Source organism: Podarcis muralis, chromosome 1 (assembly GCF_964188315.1).
Source record: "Podarcis muralis chromosome 1, rPodMur119.hap1.1, whole genome shotgun sequence".
Taxonomy (NCBI): domain Eukaryota; kingdom Metazoa; phylum Chordata; class Lepidosauria; order Squamata; family Lacertidae; genus Podarcis; species Podarcis muralis.
Window position 1 is genome coordinate 91,254,931 of NC_135655.1, and position 15,548 is coordinate 91,270,478.

The 15,548-nt window shown below is 40.1% G+C and overlaps 1 long non-coding RNA gene across 1 annotated transcript; it reads right to left on the reverse strand.

Annotated features, from left to right (window-relative positions):
- Positions 1–12,076: 12,076 nt before the first annotated feature.
- On the reverse strand, positions 12,077–15,510 carry LOC114603911 (uncharacterized). The gene is made up of 3 exons (XR_003708182.2): positions 15,372–15,510; positions 13,133–13,293; positions 12,077–12,361 (listed from the first exon to the last, which is right to left on the reverse strand). It is a non-coding gene; the product is annotated as an uncharacterized LOC114603911 (long non-coding RNA).
- Between the last annotated feature and the right edge of the window lie 38 nt (positions 15,511–15,548).

A 15,548-nucleotide genomic window follows, 5' to 3' on the forward strand; every position in this document is an offset into this window, starting at 1 on the left:
CTTCCCAAGTTTTTAATAAAGAGTAGAGCAGATTAAACTTTGTAAGCCAAACTCTCTTCACTTAGTTCCCCCCCTCCTCCACCACCCCAAACTTGGTGGATTTCACATCGGATTTTGGCCTAGCCTTTCCTAATTAAACAGCTAAGGAGTTCAAGTTGATGCACAGTGGTTTGTAGTGCCTAAAGCTTTTGCAGGCCATTAGAGTTTAATTGTTCATCTCGTTTAAAATCATCTCACTCAAAAGACATCTTGGCTGAGAATGAAATGGGTCATGAAACTATAAATAGGAGGTAAATTATATTTGCACGTTAACTGAAACAGGGGAAGGAAGGGAGATCTTCCAAGGCCAATAGACTCCATTACAATATCCCAATGGGAAAATTGGATTCCACAATTTTCATGTCATTGTGGAGTAACCAGTTGAAAAGAATTACTTATCTAAAGCACAGTGAGCAATTGTCCTAGACATGCACTAAAGCCTGTGATTCGGAGCAATCCCAAGAGATGAAGTCACCATTGGCAAGTTCCAACTTTTTTTTTTTTTTAATAAATGTCTGCAGTTCTCAGCAATTAATACAAATATAGACACAGCCAATGGCACTGGAATCCACAGACGATGTGTCTGTTTATTGTAGACGAAAAGAGGGGTTGGTGGAGGTGGGAAAAAGCTACAATCGACGCTTCAGTTTAGGACTAATTGTACTTTTGTTCTTCCTGTGCTGATCAAAGCCAAAGTCCTTCCTATTTCAAATGTAAACACTGTTGGTGAGCTGATTTCTTAAAAGCAGAGATCAGGGCAACTATTATATTTCACAGGCTAGTTTAAAACAAAAGACCTGGCCTGGATATCAGGGCTGTGTTTGTTCAAGAGAATAAAATGTGCACTTTGAAAGGACATTGAGTTCACTGTACATACATCTAAGCTTTGACATAATTGTCACACTTTGATTTTTTCCCCCCATTTAATTTCCCTCTGACCTTTCTTTCTTTGCACCTATATGCCTGCCAACTGAGAAAAATGCTCCATGCAACTGATGATGGGTACTTCAATACAGGAAAGCTTCTGCTGTAACAAATGTGTTAGTCTTTTGAGGTAGCGTAAAAATCCTTGTTCTTTTCATGATGGCCTGCCCAATTTGAGGCAGAGTGTCTGCTCTGCATCTGATTTTCCCCACAAGGCACCCCTAAGCATCTGGTGAACTTGTCAGAATAGACTCTGGTCTAGAAAAGCAGGCTGGCTTTCTTAATTCATTCCCACAACCAACAACCCTTTACCTGCTTCTCTGCTCAGAAAATAGGGGGTAGTAGTGAGTGGGAATGGAGTAGTAAAGGATTTAGTTAGAAGTGGTGCATAAGCATAGGAAAAGGACCGACCTTACCCACCGCTTCATGATTGATGGGCCCTTAGCTAGGATATGGTATACATAGATGTATGCACATGTACATCCATGCATGAATTTATATAGATAACATCTTAATGGTTTTGCACAACTGTAAAGACAGCATAGCTTTCTCTTCTCAGTATGATATGCAAGGTATTCTGCCAAACCATGGCTGATTTTACAAGTTTGGACCTTAGTAGCATTTCCAAATAAAAATTTTCATCTTGTGACTTGGTTCTCCATGAAATATATATTTCATTATCTATATGTAGGCTACTGGCATTCATCTTAATATTCCTTAGAACCAGATCAATGGAAGAGAAAGAAGCCATTATGTGTGCACGTATTTATTAAAATAACATAAGAAACTTGCCAATATGAGTTTTTACATTTCAGTAGCACATAGAGTAATAATTGTGTGTCGCCTTTTAATAACACAAGGGACAGATACCTGTAAGGAACTAGAAAATATCTATACCAACCTCCGAGGCATTATGTAAATGTTTCTGAAATATTTTAAAGTCATGCAAGCCTTTTAACTCTCTCTTAGAAGTTGGGTTTTAAAAGCACAGGGATTTTGTAGATGCCCAGGACAACCTACCTTAGGGCAGGTTTTCTGTAATCAAACATCCCAATAGATTAACTCATACCAAAAAAGTTTGTTTCTGCTATATAGGCCACAACAAGCCCTACAATCAGGAGGGTGCAGCAGCTGATTTTAGGTGTCATAAAAGGACAGCCAATTGTTATTTACTTTATTATTATTATTTTACTACCCAGAAGGGGGAGGCACTTGTGGGTTTTGCTGCCACCTTACACAACTGTATTTTCCCACAACATAAACATGGGTGAACATGAAATGTTCAAAGATTTGTTCTGGGATAAATAATATCCAAGCTATGAGAAAATTGGCTGGTACAGTATAATGCTGGCTCTTCTTCCACCAGGTAGTGGCATACATAGGCATTATTTCGCAGGGGGTAGAGTTACATAACCCATGTATCCATATTTTGCTTCTTTCAGCATAGACTACCAAGAACCATATCAGGTAGATTAGACTGATGAAGATGGATTGATCCAGCATCATATGGTGAGCTTCTTGCCTGGACAAATATTTTAATGGGGTCTCTGGGGTCAAGGTTCAGCACTCTGGCCACTAGATCACATTGGTTCATGAGGGTAAACCACTAAATAAACAACGTTCCATAATGTGCTTACTGAATTTACATGGGATGAAATTATCCCTGATCATTTGAGCTGGAATAATTTAATCACATATAAAAGATTTCTCAATGGCAGTTGCTGCTCATTCATGACTGCCCACTCTAAAGGGCTGAGCTACATGGTACCACACCAAGGGTGCGTTTTGAGATCTGCGTCTGCTGAGGTAATTTGGAAATTGGAAGGAAAACCCTTCTCCATGCCCACTTATTCTCCACTGAAAACATTTGCTCCACAAACAAGGTAAATTCACAATTTGAATTATTAATTCAGAGCTAGGGTGTGGAGGGGAAAGCTTTAAAAACAACTGTGGGAAAGTATTTGCATGGGAGAATTGGTAGGCAGGAGACGGACTATGTGTCTCTCCTCTCTGCATTTGTGTTATGAGCAAAACATAGGGCAGGGAACTAACTACATGTTTCTCTTGAAAATTCTACCTCCGTCAGTGAATATTGAAATTTTGGGTGTTCTAATTTTGTGATGCACTAAGAAGCCCAAAATACCAGAACCTACAGATCAGCTCTATCATTAGAGGGATTCAGCCTGTCTATCAGAAACTGTTCAGAGATGTCACAGATGGAAATAAATTACCCTCTGTTGCTTGGGATTATAGACCTCTGTTTGCAAATAAACCAGACTATCATTACACTTTCTCTTGCTTTTCTTCAATTTAACTGTGTACATATTTGGTATGTGGGATGTGGTGCCTTTATACATTTGCTGCTAAATGATCTGTAATAGCTAATCAGATCATCATGCAGAATTGCACATGTTAATGAAGTTGGGGCTCTCACTCGAATGCCTATTACAGTAAAGCTCAATTTATCCACACAATTCTAGTTCAATGTCATATGTATTGGATATACCTCCCAATTTTCTGTGTGCCCTCTCTGCTTCTTCTCTTTATGTGCACACTCATAATGGAACTCAAGAACATATTTCTACTTCGCTGTCTCTCATCCATCAAATCCCTCCTCAAAACCCACTTCAGCACACTTTAAATATGTGTAACACAACTCACTCACCTTTTATTCCCCCTGCTTCTGCATTTTTCTCACTGCCTGGATTGTAAGTTCCTTGTGAGCAGGGACGTTTCACTAGTGCCAGTTTAACTTTGTACAGTACTGTGCACTCTGATGATGTTATATAAATAATAACCATACCTGGCTGTAGGTAGAAATTTCACACCAGGAAATGGCTTGTAGCTGCAACTCCTGTGCCTTATTAGAAAGAAATTTATTCTGCCTTTGCCCAGTTCATAAGAGTCACATTTGATTGGCTGAAACACCATATAGTAGCAGCCAAGGGCTTTGGGAGATTTCCTGCCAATAAGGGGCACCTTGTCTGTTTTCCAGTCCACATGTGATAACCCCCATTGCTGCAAGCATACCTATGACTGACTATATGCCCTCTCAATCCCTGCCCATTGTGACTTATCAAATCTAGCTAGCAGAGCCTGGATGCTTTGGTGTAGTGGGTGGTTAATGCATCTTTGTGCCAGTGATGTAGTTTCCCCTCGTCTTTTAAAGAGCCACTGGCATAGTACTAGTCTGTGGCAGCTACCGACCACTTACAAATACCCCATTTTGCAGGGCGTTGATCGAGAGGGTGGTGACATGGCAATTGCAGACATTCTTGGAAGATGCCAACTTTTATTTGGGGAAACTTTTATTTTGGAGGCAAGCTTGGTAAAATAAAGCAGAGAGGAGCACAGCTGAACAACTGTAAAAAGGGGGAGGACACAAAAAGGGCAAGGGTCTGCAAAACATTATTTTGTCTCAAACAGAGCAGCTTGCCTGTGCCTTTTTATGACGGGGTGTGCAAGATAAGCAGGATACACTGTTTGCACAAAACCTTGAATTCCGCTTTGTTGGCAGAGTTAAAGCTGGTCAAGGACCCTTATAGCAAAGTGTCTGTGTACGTCTACTCAGTTTTCATTTTTCTCCTAGGTTTGTTTAATTTGCTTGCCTCTTTCTGATGGAAAAATAAATATGAATTATATTTCTGAATTATTAATTATATGCAGCCTTTAGAAGACAAGCCATCACCCACCAACTCAGACTTTTTCTCCTTTTCTTTCGGAAACAGCACAGGCTTCAGACTAGTTATCTGCTATACAAAAGAAAAGGGTAAAGATATCAGTAAACTGCTAAAACTGCAAAATGCACCTATTAGAATGCTTGGGCAATGCAGTTTTAGCTTGACTCATCCAACACTAAATTCATGGAAGAACTTATCTTTTTACCTTACTGTTTTTCACAAGGGTGAATCTGGAATATTGACTCCACATTTTTAATATATATACTTTGATGTTGTGCATTTATTTTGTTTGCTTTTTTGTAGAAGAAAAATAAAAATGTGAGAATGAGTGATTTTATAAATCAAAAACTTATATAAAAAATTATAATATGAGAGGAGTAGCGTGGGTATGGGCATATATGGTGGCAAATGGGAAAGCGCTTGAGTTTGTGGAGAGGTCATAAGATATGCAAGGAGATAAAAGTCCAATATCCTGGTCACCAGACACCTTAGCAAGTTCTGATGAATTTGCATGAGGGGTAGAAACCCTTTTAAAAAATACAGTTGAGCAATTTTCTTGTATCCTTGGATTCCTAAGCTATTTCCCCCTTCCTGCTTGTGCATTGCTTGCTGCAGGTATTATTTTTACTGGCCTTAGGGATATGAAGCTGTTTGACTATAAATTGTTTATGGGGCAATCTTATTTACAATGAATGCTTTTCTCATTTACTTTAATTGTTTAAATGAAATCTAATTAAGTTTGGTGGAGAAGAATGATACATGAAACAATCAGGTTGGAATGAGTTTTTCTCTCTCCAGAAATATCTGAATGTAAACAAAATCTGACAATGTGTTCCATTACAGTAGCAGGAAATCTAAAGGGACTGTATGAGCTAGGAGTGTATTAATGTGGTTTTCGGATTCAATTTCGTTCCCAGAGAAGGAAGAAGGCAAGTGGTGGGTGGAATGCCCCGAAGAGAGACCTCTGTGATTGGATCGGCCCCCTTACATGATCACCAAAAGAAAACAGACCTGCTTTATTTGCGTAACAGCCAAAGTGCCTGTGACCCTGAAAATGAAACGATACTAATAATATATCACCCTAAAGGAAGCTTGTTGCTTTGCAAGCTAAGAGAGATGCACTGTGAGGAAAGACTGCCTTTGCCATGCACAAGGATGCAGAGCCTCACTGCGGTAAGAGTCTTTCCATAAAATGCAGCTACTGCTTCTAAAAGCAGAGATGGGTTTCCTCTCTGAATTGTGTGGTGCAGTTAGGGCAGGAATATAGGGCTTAGGGCCACCACCCAGTGGGATGATCAAAGGGTGGGCGTAGTGCAATTTGAATATAATACATGCTGGTTTGTTTATTTATTTACACACTGTATATGCCACGTAGCTATAATCCCATTGCCACCTGAAGAGCCCACCCGCTTCCCTGTGAGACTACTATGTCTAGAGGGTGAAATTACATACCCTCCAATATTTCTTTGATGAAAAGAGGGACATCCCATTCCATAATGATAATCTTATAATTTATACTCCATACATCTTACTAAGTTGCCCCAGCCACTCTGGGCAGCTTCCAACACATAGAAAAACATAATAAAACATTAAACATTTTTTTAAAACCTTGCCTATATAGGATTGCCTTAGACACCTCGGGGGTCAGATAACTCCATAGCCTCCAACATTTCTCCAATTAAAACATTGATATCCTGAGGAAAAGGGGGACATTTCGGGTACAAAATGGAAACTGGGACAGATTCTCTAAATCAGAGACATCCCTGGAAAATAGGGACACTCGGGGGGCGGGGGCGGGTCTGAAATTACCCAAGTGCACCACTGTCCAGATTTATTTGTGAAAATGGCAGGTCTATTAAGTCTTTTTTCTCTCCTCATTTTATTCAGATAGTAACTCAGCTTGTGCACTGCATCCTCCTCTTCCTTGCAATGTTTTCTAGCTCCATTCCTATTCAACCCCCAAGCCCTTAAGAGGACAAAATAGTCTGTGTGGGAAGAAGGTTGCTTCACACACTCTATACCCCATCCCAAGGCTGACCACCACAAGGGCCTTTAAGGTACAGTTCTCTCACCTCTTCAACCAGCTTTGCAGACAAAGATTTGATTTTGGTTCCAGATCCCCACCCTCCACCACGAATAGTCTGGTCTGGAAGATAATGTATGGTCTAAAGTCATATGAAGCAGCAGTTGTGGGTCTGGTCAGCGCCTGGGTAGGAGGTCGCCTGGGAACACTGTGCTGGCTGCCCCGAGTTGCATCATAAAAAGGGAGGGATATAATTGCAGCAAATAAATTATAAATGTATAAGAAGTCAGGAAACACCTCATCCTTCCCTAGACCCTCACTTCCCATTTCCTTTTCCAGATCCTACATACTAAACACTGGTTCCTAGCCAAGTAACCAATCTGCACCCACCTTAGCAGAATATTATTCATTTCTTTACTTAGACTGTTTTAGACTACTTAATATATTACATTATCTCTAAGTGGTGCATGGAAAACTAAGGTCACATCAGACAACAAGAAATTAAGAAATTTTTACAAAAATGAACAGTTACATAGGGGGGGGAATATTGCATTAGTACATCATTACTAATGCATATAAATCAATATCAGTTCCAACTCTCCCACAAAATTTAACAAGGAATAATGATTCTACAAAACAGCTGATATCACCCTAGTCTTTTACTTTGGGCTTGCTTTTTATGAGCAGGCCCACAGGTGCATGAAACAACCTCAGGCTGCCCACAGCTGTGTCCCATTCAGCAGTCATCTGCCGTCTTCACACAGGTACAGCAGACTTGGTGAGCTTCCCGGGGGGGGGGGGGTCCATGTGGGTGAGAAAATGGGACCCCTTCACTCACTGTCCTTTTTGCCAGCCTCTGCTCACTTCTCCTCCAGCTGCATTCATGAATACTGCATTCATGTCTATCCCAGATTTCCTTGAACCTTGCTATCTGCTCTCTCTTTTGGTCCAGGGACTCTTTGGCAGCCAGCCATGTCCCCCCACTCCCCCCCCCCCAAACCTGCAAATTGGTTGATTGGCTTGTTGTTTATGAGAGAATTTTCCCCTTCAACAGTCTGGACTCATGATTTGCATTTTTAAAGGTCACATTTGCATGATGCATGCCCTGCCCTTGGGGTGTATGTGAGTTCTTCTGACTTGGAAATTTGCGGGTAGATTGATTGCTGCAGTCAAAAGGACTCAGGAGTCAGGATATTGTTCTATAACATCCAAGTCAATTTCAGCTATCAACAAACATGTGCCAACACAGCAGCTGGCAGCTGCCTTTCCAAATGCCTGGACTGTGGACTGGAAACTACAATAGGCAGCAAATAGGTACATAAATGTATAATATTCTTCATTTAAATTATGAGTAGGAGGCCATTTTTAGGGGTGAGGAAACTCACCTTGAAATGCATTTGTGTATTTTGAGATGGGTCAATTTGCCCTATGGGCCCCATATTTTTCAGTTTTAGCAGCTTCACTAGCAAGACTTGATCCCTCTTTTTCCAGATTCAGGAAGTTATATGTGATTATCCCTTAAGTGACTGTTCCTTTGAAGTGGGTCTGTTTTCTGCAGCCTTCTGCAACCCACTGAAATCTTTATTAAGAAATGCAGGTAATGATTGGAAGCATTGGGGGGGGAAGGTTGTTTTGAACCTAAATCTGCAAGTTCTAGAACCCCAAGTATCTACAGTACTTAATGACATCGGTCATAAGCTCCCTTAATATTCTCTGTTGAGCACTTAAATGTGAAAAGAAAAATGGTAGCAGGTTTGTTGGACCACTGCTTGTCCCCTGTCATTGGGAAGAATCGAGATATCCTTATTTTTCTGCTGATACACTAAAGAACCAAGTGTTTACAATAAGAGTCAGTGTGGTGCAGTAGTTAATTCAAAGTCCCACTTGGCCTTGAAGCTGACCTGGTGACCTGCCTTGGTGGTGAGGTGCTGACCCTGCATGCTGTCTGAATCTCCTTAGAGGAAGAACAGGATAAAACTGTAGTAATAAAAATGTCATTCTAACCAACCCCTGTTCAGTTGCTATCCAGTGACTCTTCCTGTCATCTCCACTTTTCCAGGGAGTGACAACTCCTTAACAGAGAACAAATTCACACAATTGAAAGGGTCATTGGATGTTCTCAGGTCCTACCTGGTGCTTTGATGTGGAGAATATTATTCCTAAACACGATAACAAGGATTACTGTCTTTTTAAAATTATTGGCTCTAAGGAATAGTCCATTTAAAATCATCTGGGACTGAGCGTTTAAAAACCTGCCAGCCAGCAATTCTAATAGTAACAAGGCTGACAGTCCTGAAAAGAAATCACAATGGAAATAAATTGGAAATTGTGAGTGGAAATAATGGGTAGACAGTGGTCTTTAATTATTTGAAAACCAATGAGGATATATGGTGTCTTTTTGCAGTATGTCATTCAGTAACTATGTTGCTCCTATGTGTTTACAGTGCAGACATCTTTCTTCATAGCTTCATAGTATTTGCACTTAGCATAGGAGCCAACTCCTAGGGGCCGAGGTCCCTCTGCCCCCTCCCCAATAAAATATTTGAGGGGTCTGGGCTCCTCAAAGTTGATGGGCACTGCCATTCAAATGGTATGCTTGTGATCAATAATGCAGGGCGGGGCTAACCTAGCCCCACCCAATATTTTATTGAAGTTGGCACCCCTGGTTGGTTCTTAGGCAATTGTGATTCATCTGCAGGTTGCTCATATTGTGATTATTGTCTTGCATGTCATTATTAAGTAGTAAAATAAAATTACAGGTATATTTGATGAAAATTTAAAATCATGTTAAAACATTAAAGTAAGAATAAAATTCAGCATTTCAAGTAAAAATGTTCAATTGCCGTGCTCCTCCTCCACCATTCCACACTACCACATGCATTCCTGATAAATACACGGAGATGTGTTGTTAAGACATTGATGCTAAATCAGAGATTGCAAATACACAGTACAGCACATTTGGGAGACACAATGGGCAGCCAATTGATAAGCTCATGGCACACATACATATATTGGAACACCAGTTGAAACATTTGTACATTTTTCGCCTATATTTAGGCACAGGGTAGCACTGGTGTCACTTTCCATGGCTGGCTAATGTCATATGGTTTAATTATTAATGTTTGAAAATATCAGCATGTCACCTGTCATTACACAGCATAATTTCATTTGCTATGGAGCATTTGGGTGCATAGGCTCACTTGAGTATTTGTTGATACTGAAGATGGAGACATGGCAGGAATGGAGGGGTGGTGGCAACAGCATGAAATATTTCAGGGGAGAGTGCCAGGGTTTTTTTTTGCACTTTGGCACTTTTATGGGGAATATAAGCTGCACAAAATGAAAAAATGGGTGAATTTGCTTAATGTATAGAGAGGATGCAGATCATGCTGTTAGTGCAGAATTTGGATTACCTTTCAGCAGAATTTGAAGTTTGCAGGCATGGAGTACACACAACGCAGCTTACATAATTTTATCTATAATAGGAATGGTTTCCCCTGACGAGTCTTTTTATTCACACACATTCATATGCACTGAAAGAAGTAAAGTCATAAGCATAAATGGGACTGTTGATGAATGTAGGTCATTTTATTGTATTAATTTATAGGAAAATTATCTTTTGCCTAGCCCTTACATTGCACAAGAGGAAAATGAAAGGCTGGATGTCAGCTTCCTCTAAGCCAGCTGCAAGGTTCTCAGATTTATTACAGGGCTTAATTCTATATTCTCCACTACCATAGACTTCACTTCTGTTTACTCCCAGAGTTCATTTGATACAGAGTCTCCTTCACACAGTCTCACCACAGCTGACATTCTTATCTGTGGTGGCCACTTCTCCGCCTCATCAACTCTCTATCTCATTTCCAGTCTCACGTGAAAACAATTTTTCTCCCTTGCCAGCACTTCTTAGTTTCTTTCTCCATCATAGTTATTATTGAACTCTACAACTGTATTTAACCTTATAACAAATTTTTGAAATGCACTCAGAAGGGAAGACCCTGGGGGGTAGATATCATTAGCTCAGCCAAATGGTTTTGAAGAAGGGATTAAAGGTGAGGAGATTCAAAGGACACTTAAATTTGTTTATTAGATTTGGGTACTCTTTCCCCACTCCTACTCTCCCAAGTTCAAGGAACTAGTTCCATCATTTGTCCAGTTTCTTTTTAGCTATTCCTCTTCTCCCTTTCTCATTTGACAAAGATCCCATGTTCATAAATGATTTTGTATTTTTTAAAAACTGGCTTGTTTTTTTTAAGTCTGAGTAGGTAATAAAATAGTACCACTTTTCTAAAAAGAAATAAAAAGAGACCATGGGTGGGATTCACCTCACCAGTCCTGTAAAGTAGAAGCTTTGCGTGAGAACACCCACTTGCTCAGCTGGGCCTTCCCTTTCCTGCCTTGCACCCCACCTGCACCCCCCAAAATTAGCTTGTAGGGCATCAGGAAAACTCCCAAAGCAGAACATGGGACAAACGGGTATTGTTCTGTTTGGCAAGCTGAAATGCTTGGGCAAATGGAACGCTTGGAAGAGCTCAGTGTTGAATTTCATCCCTGGCCTTTCCTGTTTCCTTTGTCACGTGCTATGAAAGTTTACCTGTCAGTGTTTCATTTTTTAAAATTATCATTATTTTACAATCAAAATGCCTGTCTTCTCTCATTACTGTGTTACTCTAGGGCCACATCCGCACCATATATAGAAAATAGTACTGTACCTCTTTAAACAGTCATGGCTTTCCCCAAAGGATCCTGGGAAGTGTTAAGGGTGCTGAAAGGCGAATAGAAGGTCTGAGTTCTCTGGTCCTGTTAGCTAGGGATGATGGGAGTTGTAGTCCCAAAACATCTGGAGGGCTGAGTTTACCTATGCCTGTTGTAACCCTATGAACTCCAACTCCCATCAGCCTTAGACAGCACAGCCTAATGGTCAGGATGATGGGGCTAGAATCTGAGAACACCTGGAGGGCTCTAGGTGAAGGCAGGAGACTTGTGAGGAAGGGAAGAGAGCCTCAATAGCTTAGTGACAGGGAGTTTTATTCCATTCTTCTATGGAGATGTGACTGGCCTTTTCCCTCCATTCCTTCAACAGGGGCTGTTGAGATTTGTTTTCCTGCCAGTCCACCCTAATGTCAGCTGCCTTCCTCTTTCGTAACAGGGCAGGAAGGAGAACCTTGAAGGGCTTTGTCTGTGTTGTTGACAGCCATCAGGGGGTCCCCAGGGTTCAACTCTAGCTCAGCCTAGCTTGATGAGCTGAATGTAGCTCTCAGTCCTTTTAATATAATCAGCAAATAGCCAAAATTCCTTCTACAATTAAATATATTCAATTACATGGCCAAACACTAATTTAGATGGAGGGAGAAATTAAGCAGGCAACGGTCTCTTGTGAGAACAAAAAGGCCAGAAATGAGATGAGGAGTAATGGAATAAAAGTTTTATTTGATAGAAGGGAGTGCAGGCAAGTTGCAACCCAGCTGAAGATGGGAAGAATCCCCTCATCACACTTCAGAAGGCAGAGCTTTCAGATAAACATTGAGCTCATCAGGGACCTGGGTAATTGGATATGGAGAATCCTTCTTCAAAGTTGTCAGTTCAAATCTAGTGCAGCTCAGTTATGATGGGGAGTTACTGAGATCTGAAGATTGTTTGTCGGCCTTTGTGAGATGTAATAGGTGGTCGAGCTCCACTCCCCAAGGACAACTGTCTGTATAAGAAAAAACATCACTGTAATTAGTACAGATTCTCAGACTTCTCTTCCAAAGATGATTATATATGAAGTTTATATAATGTTTGAAGAAAAATTATTCTAGGCATTTGCAAACAAGCAAATAGCTCCATATTAGAGATGAGGAATTCACAACAATCGTAAGTGAGGGTAAAACAGTTTCCATTTTAACTCTGATCTTTGGTCAGATCTGTTCTATTCAGAATAAAAATGTCTGCATAGTTCACCTGTGAGGCTGTTGCCAAATAATTAATTCTGGGTATATATTTGGCACATTGAACACCCTAAAATATCTGGTTGCTTAGTTTATATAGAAGCTGCTATACATTGATGTTGCTGGCAAATTTCCCACTGACTTCAGTGGTGCTGAGCAGCAGTTTCGATGTTTGACAATAACAGATTATACACCATAAAATAATGAGTTTGTCATGATACTTTAAAAAATATAGATATCAATGGACTGATTATTTTCTTGTGGTTCCTCTTCTGTATGCAAAATTATGTTGCATACTTTTTTCAGACATTTTGGAGGAATATTACTTTAAACATACTTGTTATATATAAAAAGCATGTTTAAACAGCAGAAACACAATTTAGCATAATTTTATGCTTTTCGACTTTTAAAAGACGTACAAAATCACGACATACATGATGATGTGTTTACATGAGCTAATTGCCTTAGCTACACGTGCATATTAAAGATTCTCTTTCTTTCAGGGGGACTTTTGTAGTATAATGTTGAGCACTCACCTGCTATATCACTCTCTTCATAGCAGCACATATGTAGTCTTTATTCTTAAAAGATGGCAAATGCTGGCATCCTCCCCAACAGGAACCTGACAGTTTGTCAATTTTTCTGCAGGTTGTACACTCTTCTTCTTGGTGAGCCACGGAACACATCAACCTTGGTGCTTTGAAAGCAATACAAACATGTACAGAAAATCAATACAAACTGGTACATATTGAAAATATTGGAATAAAGGTATGGTCATACATCTCATCCTTAGGTTTTTCAGTTTTCCCAGTGTATTATATAGCGAAATCCTACCACTGTCTTTGAATTTTACTTCAGAAATTATCAAAAAAAGGATAAAAAGCAGGTGGGAATGGGTCATCTACTGACATCCCTATTGATGCTTACTTGGAAGTAAGTCGCAGAATGTTCAGTGGGACTTACGCTGCAGCAAGTGCATTTAGGATTGCAGCCTAAGTGCGCATCCAGATACTTGTAACTTGAGTTGTGAGTCCGCTGTGGATGAGTATTCATCAGGTTTTGTTCAACTTTTCCTTAAGGAAAATCCATCCTGTTTGTAGCTGAACCTGGCTGTGCTGTGTTGGCTAGCTGCTTACAACATCATGAGGCCACTTATTCCCCTTTTAATTTTTTCAGCTTTTTAAAAAAAGCTGTGGCTTTTAAAAAAGAGTGGCTTTACAAAAAACAAAAAAAAAAAAGCAAGTGAAGTGTCACATCAAAGTGCAAGTAGATAAACAGGTACCGCTCCGGCGGGAAGGTAAATGGTGTTTCCGTGTATTGCTCTGGTTCGCCAGAAGTGGCTTAGTCATGCTCCCTCGGCCAATAAAGCGAGATGAGCACCGCAACCCCAGAGTCGTCCGCAACTAGACCTAATGTTCAGGGGTCACTTTGCCTTTATGTCTGTCCATAGCATCCCAACATAAAAAGAAAGCAGACACACCCCAATGGGAAATTTGTACTATGACACAAGTTTTTAAATATGTCTGTAGGTATCCTAATGCTCTCCATAAACCCTTAACCAGACTGTTAGGCTTTTAGATTTGTGGAGAGACCACTCAGATTTAATAAAGAAAAGTTTCTAAGTCATGTGCCTGTGGTTTATATATTAGGCTCAGCAATCATAAAGCTAATATAATAACTATCAAACAGTATTGAAAGGACTATCACTGCAGTGGTGTAGGGGGAAATAATCTCTTGAAGATAGTATTGGCTTTGGCCCCATAGCCTTAGCCCTCAGACTTATCCATGTATAGCCACAGATATAAATACAGTGAGTACTTCTGGGCATATATACAGAATACCTTACCTTTCCTGTCTCCACACACTTAGAATGAAGGAATACTGTAGATGTGCATTCTTCAGTTCAGGTTGGGATCCTAGCATACCTTTAAAGGCCGCTTGCCCTCATTCCACAGACAATATTTTGAGAACACAGTGTTGGAGGAAGACATGTCATTATTGCAGGAACTTTATGAACAGAACCATCTTGGCTCATTTCCACCAGTGTCGATTATTCAAAGATAATTAAGATGTTAAGGATTTAGCTCTTGGTTTAAAGGTATTTTTGAGTGGGCATGAAAGTTTATTAAAATGACATTATCTGCTCGTATTCTAGGTCAATTACATTTTTTTTAAAAAAAAATTCTATATACCATGATTGGATCCCTTTCGGAACTTGAAATATGGGTACCCCCAACAAAAAATTTAAAATTCGGCTTTGTAATTTGTAATTTATGTGATTTGATTTGATTGGTCTGTTAATAAAAATTATTTTTTTAAAAAAATCCATATACCACTGTGCAACACCTCAAATTAGATTTTACTATTTTAGAAAGTACTAATCAATATCCAGTTAATTGTATACAGTAGTTTGTTTATTTCTTTTGGGATCTTTCTATTGACAATTGCCATGTAAACCCCGAAATCTCAAAAGGCGCTAGTCCCTAATAAAGACAATACGATTATAACCAATTAATATCCCTCCTAGTTTGGATTTGGATTTGATATCCCACTTTATCACTACCCGAAGGAGTCTCAAAGCGGCCAACATTCTCCTTTCCCTCCCTCCCTCACAACAAACACTCTGTGAGGTGAGTGGGGCTAGTTTCAAATCCAGGTGTACCGTTTTTGTTTCAACTTCCCAAAATCATGGTTTGGATTATACGAATTATCGGGCGGGGTTGTTTTTTTTTTTTAAGGTATACGGCAATTTAATTAGCCAGCGGCACCACTTACTTGGGAGCAAGCCCCGCTGAATGCAATAGGACTTTACCTCTGAGCAGTATTACGCCGTTCCACCATTATTCCCATAGGCAGATTCAGACCACACCCGCGACTGCGTAGACCAATGGCTGCTCCCACAGCCATATATCCCCACAAAGCAATGGCGGCTTAAGCTACGCCTTCCCCTCC